We start from the raw sequence: 14,283 nt of genomic DNA, 5'->3' as shown, positions 1-14,283 counted from the left end.
GCGGCTGAGGGCCCGGGCTGCTCCAGCTGCTCAGGCGGGCTGAAGGGCGGGCGGGGCTAGGCGCGCTCCGCTCGCTCTGCGCTCGCTTCCTCTTGCTCCCTCGTCCCGCTCCGCTCCCGCCGCCGCCCTCTCAGCCGCCGCCGCCGCCGCCGCCCTATCCTCCGGCCTCCGCCAGCAGCCTCAGCAGCAGGAGCAGCGGCAGCAGCGGCGACGACGACGACGACCGGAAGCGGGCGAAGGCGGGAGCCAGAGGGAGGTCGGGGTAGCTGGTCGGCCGGACGTGACGTCACGAGGGCGGGTCCAGGGCGGCAGGCCTGCTGGCGGGGCGGAGCTTATGCCCCGAGGGCGGGACACGAACGGGATTGAACCTACGCGGTGTTTGTGAACTGAGCGTAGGTGTGCTTGGAAAACTTGTGTGGGCTTTTTATTATTATTATTATTATTGTCAATCAACACTACTTGAGTTGACTTCTGTTTCCTATATCGAGGCAAAAGTGTTATTTTGCTTTTAATTGTTCGTTATTAAATAAAGGAATGTGTGCATGTATTAAAAGACGATCAGAATGGTTTATGGTGCCACCGTGCTCAAAGGGTAACAAATTTTTTCAATAAAAAGTCGGAGAGTAAACACTTTAGCCTTTACAGGCCTTATGGTCTCTGACGTGTCTTCAACTTTTGTTGCTCTACCGAGAAAGCAGCCTTCGACAACATGTAAATAAATGTGCGTGGATCCAGTAAGACTTTATTGACAAAAACAGGTGACCAGCTGGATTTGTCCTGTGGGCCATGGTTTGCAGATCCTGTCTTTGTTTTTGTTTTTGTTTGGTCCAGGTACACGTCTTGTGGTATCTTAGCTCCCCCAGGCAGTGAAAGCACCCAGTCCTAACCAGTGGACCCCCTGGAATTTTCCTGGGAAAATTTCCAGGGAATTTTCCTGTCTTTGCTTATATTATACATTAATTCAACAAATCTTTAATAAGCACCTACTGTGTGTGTCAGGAACTTTCTAGGGGAGAAGGTATAGCAGTAAACAAGACAGAGGCCCCCAGCTCAGTGCAGTGAACATTCTGCTTGGAGCAACGGGGGCTCTCCTCCCCACCTTCCCTTCACTACCTAACCCAGACTCCTATTTAATACTTGGTGTGGGTGGCACTGGGCTTTCCAGGTGGCTCGATAGTAAAGAGCCTGCCTGCCAATGCAGGAGACATAAGGCATGTGGGTTTGATCCCAGAGTCAGGAAGATCCCCTGGAGGAGGGCATGGCAACCCACTCCAGTATTCTTGCCTGGAGAATCCCATGGACAGAGGAGCTTGGCAGGCTACAGTCCATAAGATTGCAAAGAGCCCCACATGACTGAAGCAACTTTGCACACATGCATGTGGGTTTGACTTTCCTTGTGCTGTCAGAGTTGGTTCTTGGCCCTGGGAGCTCCCATAGTGCCCTGTGCACACTGATGTTACTTGTACCAACCTTGTGCATGAGTGTTATCTACTTATGCCTCTGGTTCCCTTCAAGACTGAACACTTCAAAAGCAAGGACTGGGCCCATCCTCCCCTCATAGTTTGGGGCCTAGCTCAGAATCAGCCTGTGGTCTGCGGTATTGAAATGACCTTAAGAAGTCTTTGTGGAGACTGAGAAAGAAATGTTAGACATAGTTGTGGGCAGTTCGGCCGTTGAGGGACCTATTCAGCTGAGAAGTTGTGTTTATCAGCTGGGTTATGTGTTCCTCTTTCAAGAGTGCATGTCCACGAATTTTGACAAATGCTTATTTTACATCCTTGTAAACACCACCACACTGAAAATCTGCAACATTTCCTCACACCCAAAAGTTCCCTTTGCAGTCATCACTTCACACCCCAAGCCTCAGCCTGAGAAAATCACTGATCTGCTGTCTATCACTGCAGGTTAGCTTTGCCTGTTCTAAAACTTTATAGAAATGAAATCACACTGTGTGTATTGTTTTACACTTGGCTTCTTCACACAGCACGATGTGTTGCTATATCATTAATCCACTCCTTCTTATGGCTGAGTAGTATTCCATTTATGGATATACCACCGTTTATCAGATGAGAATTTAAATGAAAAATATCTGTTGTTCCCTTTCCCAGAACCTACCATGGGGAATTAAGAGAGTCTTGGGTGGCGGCCTCAAATGTACAGGCTGTGTATTATCTCTTCTATTAAGAACATTGTGGTTTATATTAGGAAATATATATTTGTTCTCAGTCCCTGTTCCTAGCACAGAGCTCCTAAGACCATGAAAACTTCCTGAGGGATGAGAGTGATCTAGGTGTCTTTTGTGATGTCAAGGTGACTTTTGAAATGCCCTTAGGTCACCCAAGAAGGAGAACTGGTCACCAGTGAAATCAGCCAGGTGATTTGGAGAGCTAGAACTTTCGTTGTCACCCCTCTGACCGCTGGGGAGGGAAAAGGGCCTGGAGAGTGAGTTCAATCACCAATGGCCAATGAGCTAATCGATTATGCCTGTGTAATGAAGCTTCCATAAAGACCTAAAAACGATGGACAGAGAGAGGCTCAAAGAGCTTCCAGGTTGGTGAACATGTGGAGATCTGAGGAGAGTGGTATGCCCAGTAAAAGCATGGAAGCTCCACTTCCTTTCCTCGTACTTTGCTCTATACATCTCTTCCATCTGGCTATTCTTTTTTTAATAGTATTTTTTTTTCTTATTGGAGGGTACTTGCTTTACAATGTTGTGGTGGTCACTGCTGTACATCAATGAAAATCAGTCCTGATTATACACACCCCCTCCCTGTTCAGCCTCCCTCCCACCTCATTCCACTCCTCTAGGTCACCACAGATTGCCAGGTTGGGTTCCCTGCGTTTTACAGCAGCTTCTCACTAGTTATACACCTGGCTGTTCTGAGTTATGTCCTTTTGTAGTAAACCAGTGGTCTAGTAAATAGCAAGTTTCTCTGAGTTCTGTGAGCCACTCTAGCAAATTAATCAAACCCAAGGAGTGGGTAATTGGAACTGCTGATCTATAGTCAGTTGGTCAGAAACACAGGTGACAACCTGGACTTTAGATTGGCATCTCAAGCTGGGGGGCAGGGAGCAGTCTTATAGGGCTGAGCCCTTAATCTGTGGCATCTGATGCTATCTCCAGGTAGTGATATAATTAAGTTGAATTATAGGGTACCTACCAAAACAAAAAGCAAGTGTAAAAAAATAGGGACTTGCCTGGTGGTCTAGTGGTTAAGACTCCCTGCTCCCAATGCTAGGGGCATAGGTATGTTCCCTGGTTGGGGAACTAAGATCCCACATGCTGTGGGGTGCAGCTAAACAAAATGAAACAAAACCAAGTGTACAGGGCACCCAGTTGGTCTTGGAGAATTGCCTGGTGGTGAGAGAAAAAAAAACGTTTCAGAACTGGGGGAAGAATCTTATCTCTGAATGAGGTTATCTAGATAGCTAGTGATTTAAAAGCTGCTGATGCAATTGCGATCTCTGGATCCATACCTGATGTACTGCCAGGATAGAATGTCCAATATATACCACATCTGGAGAGCCCTTTCTTGGAAATTTTAATGTTAACTAACTTCATGGGAAATAGATGGGGAAACAGTAGAAACAGTGTCAGACTTTATTTTGGGGGGCTCCAAAATCACTGCAGATGGTGACTACAGCCATGAAATTAAAAGATGCTTATTTCCTGGAAGGAAAGTTATGACCAACCTAGATAGTGTATTCAAAAGCAGAGACATTACTTTGCCAACAAAGGTCCGTCTAGTCAAGGCTATGGTTTTTCCAGTGGTCATGTATGGATGTGAGAGTTGGACTGTGAAGAAAGCTGAGCGCGGAAGAATTGATGCTTTTGAACTGTGGTGTTGGAGAAGACTTTTGAGAGTCCCTTGGACTGCCAGGAGATCCAACCAGTCCATTCTGAAGGAGATCAGCCCTGGGATTTCTTTGGAAGGACTGATGCTAAAGCTGAAACTCCAGTACTTTGGCCACCTCATGCAAAGAGTTGACTCATTGGAAAAGACTCTGATGCTGGGAGGGATTGGGGGCAGGAGGAAAAGGGGACGACAGAGGATGGGATGGCTGGATGGCATCACCGACTCGATGGACGTGAGTCTGAGTGAACTCCGGGAGTTGTTGATGGACAGGGAGGCCTGGCGTGCTGCGATTCATGGGGTCACAAAGAGTGGGGCACGACTGAGCAACTGAACTGAACAGAACTAAATATAACTTGGGTTTCAAATAACAGAAGTGACCTGGGTGTCCCCAAATTAGGGGTTCTCCTTCTGTAGCCCATTATTCCAATGTTTAGCCAGCAGGCCTTCCCCAAATTCGTTCCTTTTAACTCCCCTGTACCTACCTGCTACCACCTTTCTCTCTGGTTTCGTCTTTCCCGGGGCAGAGGGAGGCTCTTTCCCCCGCCCTCTGTACTGAGTCCACCCACACTCGATCTGTATCATCATAAGGATAATAGCCCCTTATCTTTAGATAACACTTTTCCACTTTAACAAGCACTTTCAGACCATTATCTCACTTAAGCTGAGCCACAGCCCTGTGATGGAGGCAGCCTGCTTATTATTCTTTTCATTATTATTATCTATATTAGTCTTCTTACATTTCACAGATAAAGAAACTGTGACTCAAAGAGGTTATGACTTCCTGAGCTTCTGGCTGGCCATTCTATGTGCTTCTTACTGTGCCCACAGACCTCCTGCATCATAAAGAAGATAAGGTGCCCCCTGCGTGAAGTGAAGTCGCTCAGTGGTGTCTGACTCTTTGTGACCCCAGGGACTGTAGCCCACCAGGCTCCTCCATCCATGGGATTCTCCAGGCAAGAATACTGGAGTGGGTTGCCATTTCCTTCTCCAGGGGATCTTCCCGACCCAGGGATTGAACCCAGGTCTCTCGCATTGCAGGCAGACACCTTAACCTCTGAGCCACCAGGGAAGTCCCCTGGGTACCCATTCTTTATTGTCATATTTGCTGAACTCATGAGGGGATGAGCAGTAGTCGTTCTTGAGCTCCTGACACATAAAATACCAAATGTGTTCAGATGGTGATAATAATCATAAATAACTTTTATAGACAGTGAGGCTGAGTCACATGCTGTTCAAGGCCTTCTAGAGATCTTATCTCTAATACTGCCAACTTCCTTACAAGGTGGATATTATTATGCCTGTTTTACAGATAAGGAAGCAGCCTCAGAATCCACCTGCCAATGTAGGAGACAAGAGATGCGGGTTGGATCCCAGGGTTGGGAAGAACCCCCATAGGAGGACATGGCAACCCACTCCAGTATTTTTGCCTGAGAAATCCAATGGACAGAGGAGCCCGGCGGGCTACAGTCCATGGGGTCACAAAGAGTCAGACATGACTTAGGGACTGAGCCCACAAAGGCACATTCAGAGAGGCTAACTTGCCTGACCTCACCTGTGTCTCTGAAAATTCTCTAGCCTTTCGTTGTAGTTGGGAACCCTTCACTGTGACCTCATGTGTGCATTTGTTCAAGTGCTGGGTCTCCCACCTATTTGCCATGTGACCATGAGTCTCAGTGTGTTCCCTCATCTGAAAAATAGGAGGGGTCCCTCATTCACAGAGTGCTCTTCTGAGGATTAAATGTCCAGCCCAGCCTGGTTTGGCAGATGGGAATGATGATTAGGTACCAATCCCGGTCCAAGAAGATGATGGGGGCCCAGAGGCCAGAGGGCAGCGTGTCTGACTGTCAGGGTCCGTGTTTCAGTCTAGGTATTTCCTCCTTCAGAGGCTTTGTCAGGTGATGCCAACAAGTCTGCAGTTGTAGACGTCATGAGGTAGGGTTTGTTCAAAGTTATTAGGTATCATAAAGTTCTCTGTTGAAGTTGGTTTATTATCTGCCTGTTTACTACAATTCAGCACCTGTATTCATCATTTTCTCTCCATCTCAAAGTTTAGTAGAAGATTTTTCATGAATACAATGCTTCCTCTATCACACCTGGCTTGCAGGGTAAAAGTGGACAGTTCACTTAAAGCCACATCACATCTAGTGGTGTGTTCTGGATTGGATGACTTGAACTCCAACCAGAGAGAGCACTTGTAAAATGGAAATGCACTGTAGAGTGAATGGTATGCCACGCCCTGTGCCAGCCACAGCCCAAAGGCAAGGCACACAGGGCTAGGAGCCTGGGAGCTAAGAGTGGGTGCTCACTAAGTTGAGTCAAGAGGCACTTCTGCCCTCTCTTGGGTGGAGGCTAGGGTTTCCAATGGGAATCATTTAGCAATCATTGTGTAGTGCTGTTGGATTGAGAGTGGATGACTTAACTCAGGCGATCTGATTCTCCATGAGGGCTCTGGACAAGTTGCCTGGCTTCCATGTCTCCATCAACTATGGGTTTGGGATGAACAGGGCAGACCTCATGCAGCTTCCATGGGAGTCATTCAAGTCCTTGCATCCAGGTCTTCTGGGGCCATTCATTTTTCCACACTGAGTTAGCATCAGAAACCTGGAGTAGCAATGACTGGCAGTGTATATTGTATTGTCAGTTCAGTTCAGTGCAGTTGCTTAGTCATGTCCAACTTTGTGACCACATGGACTGCTGCATGCCAGGCTTCCCTCTCCATCACCAACTTCTGGAGCTTGCTCAAACTTATGTGCATCAAGTTGGTGATGCCATCCAACCATCTCATCCTTTGTTGTCCCCTTCTCCTCCTGCCTTCAATCTTTCCTAACATCAGGGTCTTTTCCAATGAGTCAGTTCTTCGCATCAGGTGGCCAAAGTATCGGAGCTTTAGCTTTAGCATCAGTTCTTCCAATGAATATTCAAGACTGATTTCCTTTGGGATTGACTGGTTTGATCTCCTTGCAGTCCAAGGGACTCTCAAGAGTCTTCTCCAACACCACAGTTCAAAAGCATCAATTCTTTGGCACTCAGCCTTCTTCACAGTCCAACTCTCACATCCATACATGACCACTGGAAAAATCACAGCTTTGAGTAGATGGACCTTTGTTGGCAAAGTAATGTCTCTGCTTTTTGTTATACTGTCTAGTTTGGTCATAGTTTTTCTTCTAAGGAGAAAGTGTCTTTTAATTTCATGGCTGCAGTCACCATATTCAGTGATTTTGGAGCCCAAGAAAATAGTCTGTCACTGTTTCTATTGTTTCCCCATCTATTTGCCATGAAGTGATGGGGCCAGATGCCATGATCTTTGTTTTTTGAATGTTGAGTCTTAAGCCAACTTTTTCACTTTCCTCTTTCACATTCATCAAGAGATTCGTTAGCTCCTCTTCATTTTCTGCCAGGGTGTCATCTGCATATCTGAGGTTATTGATATTTCTCCGGGAGATCTGTACCACCACCCTGTGGCTTCCCATACCTCTTCAGTTCAGTTCAGTCACTCAGTCGTGTCCGACTCTTTTCGACCCCATGAATTGCAGCACCCCAGGCCTCCCTGTCCATCAACAACTCCCGGAGTTCACTCAGACTCACATCCATAGAGTTGGTGATGCCATCCAGCCATCCCATCCTCTGTCGTCCCCTTCTCCTCCTGCCCCCAATCCCTCCCAGCATCAGAGTCTTTTCCAATGAGTCAACTCTTCGCATGAGGTGGCCAAAGTACTGGAGTTTCAGCTTTATCATCTTTCCTTCCAAAGAACAGCCAGGACTGATCTCCTTTAGAATGGACTGGTTGGATCTCCTTGCAGTCCAAGGGACTCTCAAGAGTCTTCTCCAACACCATGGTTCAAAAGCATCAGTTCTTCGGCACTCAGCTTTCTTCACAGTCCAACTCTCACATCCATACTTGACTACTGGAAAAACCACAGCCTTGACTAGACGGACCTTTGTTGGCAAAGTCCAAGGAGCGATGACTGCGTGGGCACAGGAGGGCCAAGAGGAGCTACTCCACGTTCAAGGTCAAGAGGGGCGGCAGTGAGGAGGCAACCCTCGTCCAAAGTAAGGAGCAGCAGCTGCGCTTTGCTGGAGCATCCATGAAGAGATACCCTATGTCCAAGGTAAGAGAAACCCAAGTAAGACAGTAGGTGTTGCAAGAGGGCATCAGAGGGCAGACACACTGAAACTATAATCACAGAAAACTAGTCAATCAGACCACACAGACCACAGCTTTGTCTAAGTCAATGAAACTAAGCCATGCCGTGTCGGGCCACCCAAGACGGGCGGGTCATGGTGGAGAGGTCTGACAGAATGTGGTCCACTGGAGAAGGGAATGGCAAACCACTCCAGTATTCTTGCCTTGAGAACGCCATGAACAGTATGAAAAGGCAAAATGATAGGATACTGAAAGAGCAACTCCCCAGGTCTGTAGGTGCCCAATATGCTACTGGAGATCAGTGGGGAAATAACTCCCATACCTCTTAGGACCCTGAATAAGGCCCTGCATGGTCTGGCATCATCTCCTGTCTTTCTCCTCCCTTCCTGTGCTCCTGTTCCTCAAACCGACTGTGTTTCCTCCTATCACAGGGCCTTTGCAAATGCTAGTCCCCATGCCGGGTCGTTCTCTGTGATGAACAGACTTTAAGGTGACCCCCTCCAACCCCACCCCACGATCCTTAACTCCTGGTGTTCACACCTTTGAGTGTGGGTGGGACCTCTGACTTGCCTGTAACCAATAGAATATGGCAAAGGTGACAGAATGTTACTTTTGTGATTATATTACGTAAGATTCCATCTTGCTAGAGCCTCTGACCTTTCTCTAGTCAGGTCTCCATGTCAGAACACAGCCCTGCCTCACCCCCAGAGAAACTGTGAGATAGCAAAAGTATTCTTTTGGGGGGGGGGGGGCGGGCACTGCACAGCTTGCAGGATCTTAATTTCCTAACCAGGAATTGAACCTGGGCCCTCAGCAGTGAGAACGCTGAGTCCTAACCACTGGACCGTTGAGGGAACTCCCTCAAAGGTATTCTTTTAAGTTATGTTTGTTGTTTAAAAAGAAAAAGCTGGGTAAATGCATTACTATTTTCTATATGCAGCACAGAAAACCAATATATTCTCTAATATTCACCTAGTTTATGCCTACTCATCCCTCACCATTCCCACCCCACTGAGATTTCTCATCAGCCAAGATGCTAAGGCTGGTCTTCTTATTAGAGGTTCTCAGGCCATTGTGTGCCTCGCCACTGCATGACTTACATAGTTAGAAGTGTGTGATTATTTAATAGCTTCCCCTCTCCTCCAGATTGTGAGTGCCAGGAAAGCAGCCTGTCATGGTCTCTGTATTTCCCAAGAGACAAGCACGGTGCCTAGCACAGGTAGGTGCTCAGTAGATATCTGTTGAATAAATAAGTGATTTGTAGAACATTCAGGGTCAGGGTATAGACAGGGGCTGGATTGTTCAGTGGCTAGAGGTTAAAATGACTTGGGTAGAAAATGGATTTTGTAGTACTAAAAACTCACTTTGGGGATTTCCCTAGTGATCTAGTGGCTAAGACTCCAAACTCCCAATCCAGAGGGCTGGGGTTCTATCCTGGTTCAGGGAAAGAGACCCCACTGCAACTAAAAAACTGGCATGCTGCAACAAAGATTGAAGATCCAATGTGCCAATACTAAGAAGCGGCCCAGTCAAGTGAATAAACACACGTATTTTTTAAAAATCTTGATTCTATTGTGACGGAGCTAGACAACTGAAGCTAAAAATGCATTTGGGGGGCATCTTTGATGGAAATAATATGTGTCCATACAATAGTCAGATGAGCCACCCCATGGCTTGGCATAAGGATGTTTCTCTTCAAAGCTCCAGACTCCTTTCTCCTTCCAGAAGAATATCTTGTATTTTGATCACCAAGCAACTCTCTTGACAGTGTCCTTCCTATGAGTTTCCACCTTCATGGTCAGAGAAGGGACAATGCAGGGGGAGGAGAAAACGGTGTGGCACTCTGGCTGATCACATCTAATTCACAGATATTATTATTTGGCTCACATATCATTCAAAATCACCTAATGAGTTTCCCACATTAAAAACCTGGAGATCCCTGTGCAGAACAGCCAGGCTCCTTGAGGGGGGCGGGATCACGCAGGACTCTCCAGCTCTGTTTCCCAGAGCGTCAAGGAGCAAGGAGGCTGCCTTCTGAGGCCAAATTGTCAGGGTCGGAGGGGAGCTGTGGGGGGTGCCCTCTGCCTGTGCTCCACCCCACTTCACCAGCGTGCACGCCTCTTCCCTAGACAGACTGTAGTAAAACAGTACATGAATCAATAAAGAAGTGATGCAAGACGCTAGCCTAAGAAAAAAAAACAAAAACCTGGAGATTTCAACATGAAAAGTGGATTTCTGGCTCTTCCTGAAAAATGAGATTTAATAATTCTTGACCCAGAGCAAGAGCATATAGATTGGATGCTGATTTACAGCTGCCCCACGTGGTGGGCCATTTTCCAGTCTTCCCCTGCCTGCTTCAATCACTCATGCTGCTGCCTGGACCCCAGAAGCATCTGAGTTTGCTATACTTAAACTAGATATTCTCAAATTTTCATCCAGCCTGGGATTTTTACATCACTGTATGTACGGAGCAGAGGAAATTCCCTTGGGACTTCCTCTAGGTTCCCCTCTCTGACTGATCCCAGTAAATCCACCTTCCCAAGTCTCCTCAGAAAGAAGCGTTACTAAACCCATCTGCTTTTTGCCTCTTTTCTCACTTCCCTGTCTCATCTACTCTGTCCACCCCATCATTATTGTGTTTCTAATACTCCTCTGCTTCTGCCTTTAGCTTTAAGGCCCCCGGCATTCCAATAGCAGGGCTCCTCAAAGCCCAGCCTTTTCAGGCATTTCCGTAAAGACTGTGTGTGACTGTGCCTTGCTGTTGCTCTGGAGGTGACATGAGCTTTAAAACACCAGAAGACAGATGAGTGGGATGTTCTTCTATAAGATTCGGAAGGTCCCCTAACAAATGCAGATGACCTAAAGAGAGTCCAGGGAGATGGCAGTCCAGTTAGAAATTCATTACAGCATTCACACCTGCAGATATGCTGCTAAGTTGTTTCAGTCGTGTCCACCTCTGTGCAACCCCATAGACGGCAACCCACCAGGCTCCCCCGTCCCTGGGATTCTCCAGGCAAGAACACTGGAGTGGGTTGCCATTTCCTTCTCCAATGCATGAAAGTGAAAAGTGAAAGTGAAGTCGCTCAGTTGTGTCCGACTCCCAGAGACCCCATGGACTGCAGCCTACCAGGCTCCTCCATCCATGGGATTTTCCAGGCAGGAGTACTGGAGTGGGGTGCCATTGCCTTCTCCACCTGAAAATATTGGGCTGGCTAAAAAGTTCATTCAGGTTTTTTCTGTAACATCTTATGGAATCATTAAAAAAAAAAACAACTCTCTTTAAAAGCCATGTAATAAGAAGTCCAAGGAGTTCTCTGGTGGTCCAGTGGTTAAGAATCAACCTTCCAATACAAGGGACGCAAGTTCAATGCCAGGTTGGGGAACTAAAATCCCACATACCATGGGGAAAGCCCGTGTACCACAACTAAGACCCAACACAGTTAAATAAATATTTTTTTTAGAAAAGTCCAGAGCTCTGAGGTTGTTGGAGTTGATTCAGGGCCTCTCATGGTCAGAACATGGTACTCAAGGCTGCAGCTCTTATATTTACATTTAAGGCAGAAAGAAAGTTTGTCTTATTATATCAGGAAAGTGAACATTTGCAAAATACCCCCAGCTGACTTCTGTTTTTCTTTCATTAGTGTTAGGGGTTCAATTATGGCCTTCCCCAAAAAAGGTATGTTGGAGCCCAAACTTCCAGTACCCATATATATATATATATATATATATTTTTTTTTTTTTTTTTTTTTGCCACACCTGACCAGGGATCAAAACCAAGCACTTGGCAATGAAAGCTTGGAGTCAGGGCCACCAGGGAATTCCCTGAAGACTGTATCTTTAAAGAGTTAAGCAAGTTAAAATGAGGTCATTAGAGTGGGTTCTAATCCAATAGGGTGTCTGTGTAAAAAGGAGAAACTTGGACACAAAGGGAAGACGATGTAAAGAGACATTTGGAAAGACTATTCCCTGGTGGTCCAGTGGCTAAGACTCTGCCCTCCCAATGGAGGGGGCCCGGGTTTGATCCCTGATCAGGGAACTAGATTCCTCAGCCCACAACTAAGACCCGGTGCAGCCAAGTAAATAAATAATAATTTTTTTAAAGACAGAGAGAGAGACATTGGGAGAAGACGGTCATCTGCAGGCCAAGGAGAGACACTGGAGTAGATCCTTCACTCCCAGTGTACTAAAATTGCCCTCCAAAAGAAATTGCCCTGCTGACACCTTGATTTCAGACTTGTAGTTTCCAGAACCTCGAGACAGTTCATTTCCATTGTTTAAGCCATACAGTCTTTGGTACCTTGTTATGGCAGCTCTAGGAAACTGTTACAATTGACCAGACCACAACACGAGCTTTCCCCTAGTTTCAAGAGAGAGCAGGGAAAATGAGCGTATAGTTGGTCTGTTGTTGTTCAGTTGTTAAGTTTTGTCTGACTATTTGCAACCCCAAGGACTGCAGCACACCAGTCTTCTGTCCCTCACCATCTCCCAGAGTTCACCCAAGTTCATGTCCATTGAATCAGTAATGCCATCCAACCATGTCATACTCTGCTGTGCTCTTCTTTCAATCTTTCCCAGCTTCGGGATCTTTTCCAACGAATCGGCTGTTTGCATCTGGTGACCAAACTATTGGAGCTTTAGCTTCAGCATCAGTCCTTCCCGAGACTATTCAGAGTTGATTTCCCTTAGAATTGACTGGTTTGATCACCTTGCTGTCCAAGGGACTCTCAAGATTCTTCTCCAGCACCACAATTTGAAAGCATCAATTCTTTGGCATTCAGCCTTCTTTATGGTCCAGCTCTCACATCTGTACATGACTACTGGAAAAACCATAGCTTTGACTATACAGACCTTTGTCAGCAAAGTGATGTCTTTACTTTTTACCCTGGTGCCCCAAACAAAAGTGAATTCTACTGATGAGAAAAAAAGAAGGTGGTGGATGTTGGAATAACAATCGATAGCATCAGCCAAAGTCCTGGGGAGTCAGAGGCGAGAAAAGCCGATCTCCAAGAAGGTGTGAAATGAATGGATGAACGACTGATTTCCTGGCCTGCTGATAAATGAACGATTGATCAATAAACAGTTACTAAGCATGTAGGGTCTCAGTCCTGTGCCATGCAGAGGATACTTGCACAGTCAGTCTTGACTCTTCCCTCAGTCAGTTCATAATTAGACTGTAAACATAAAATCTTCATTTATAAACCGTATTTTCCTGGACCCCAGCAGTTTGAGCATGAAAGCGACTTAGCACACATGCACACCTACATTTTGATAGGTGGAGACTAAGCTAAAGAAATAAATCTTGTTTTTCTTGCTCAAACTGCCGGTGCCCAGGAAAATATGGTTTATAAAATGTAGGCACTTCTACCCTAAATCCCTCCTTTGGGCAGAGATCACTAATTGCTCCCCAGTATCCATTTTCCCCTTCTTTATAGTTATAAAATTCACAAGTGTTAGCTGGGCACAAGAACACTCAGCCATGGACTACATTTCCCAGCCTCCCTTGTAGTTAGGGGTGGTCACATGACTAAGACCCAGCCACAGGATGTAAAAGAGTGCTCATGTGGGTCAGCTCCTTAAAGGCAAAGTGGCTTGCTCCAGACACTTTGTTTTCCTCTCCCTGACAGCTTAGAAATAGTAGCCTTGGACCCAGAGAAAGAAGGAACATTTTGAAGGTGACAGAGTAACTGGCCATCTTGATTTTTAGACGATCTTTTGGAGCAGAGTTTGCCTAGACCACCTTTTTCATAGGAGAGAAACTATCTTATCTAAGCTGATGTGGAGGTATTTTTTTACAGCCACCTAGGTGAACCCTAAGTGATATATTCCATGAGAATACAGTAGGGGTGACTCATGTGTATTTTCAGACGTACTTGTCCTTCCGCACTGCTAGATGGGATACTCTCCACTCTGGCGTATCCTGCGTGTGATTTGATTCCAAACCAGTCCTGTCTCTAGTTTTCGGTTTCTCACTGAGACCCAGAAGCTAGGGGCAGGGTTTGGGTGGGGCAAGATCTAAAGAGGCGCTTTCAGACCTGTGTAGGATTGGCAGCGGCGAGTAAGCGTGAAACCGAGTCCCCCTAAAACTGAGTCCCCTTCCTGAGTTTTATGATTAATACCTCTATCCAAAACTTTACGCTCTTGCTTGCCTCCTCTGAACTCAATCCCTTTCCTGTCCCCTTTGACTTCAGTCCTGTGGTAACTGAACACCCATTAACTAGAGTCAGATGACTAAGACTGCTGTTGTTGATAATATCGTTAATGTACTAAAATTGCTGTTGTAGA

Source organism: Bos taurus, chromosome 28 (genome assembly GCF_002263795.3).
Source record: "Bos taurus isolate L1 Dominette 01449 registration number 42190680 breed Hereford chromosome 28, ARS-UCD2.0, whole genome shotgun sequence".
Taxonomy (NCBI): Eukaryota; Metazoa; Chordata; class Mammalia; order Artiodactyla; family Bovidae; genus Bos; species Bos taurus.
The sequence above is the reverse complement of the archived record's forward strand: the minus strand, read 5'-3'. Positions refer to the sequence as shown.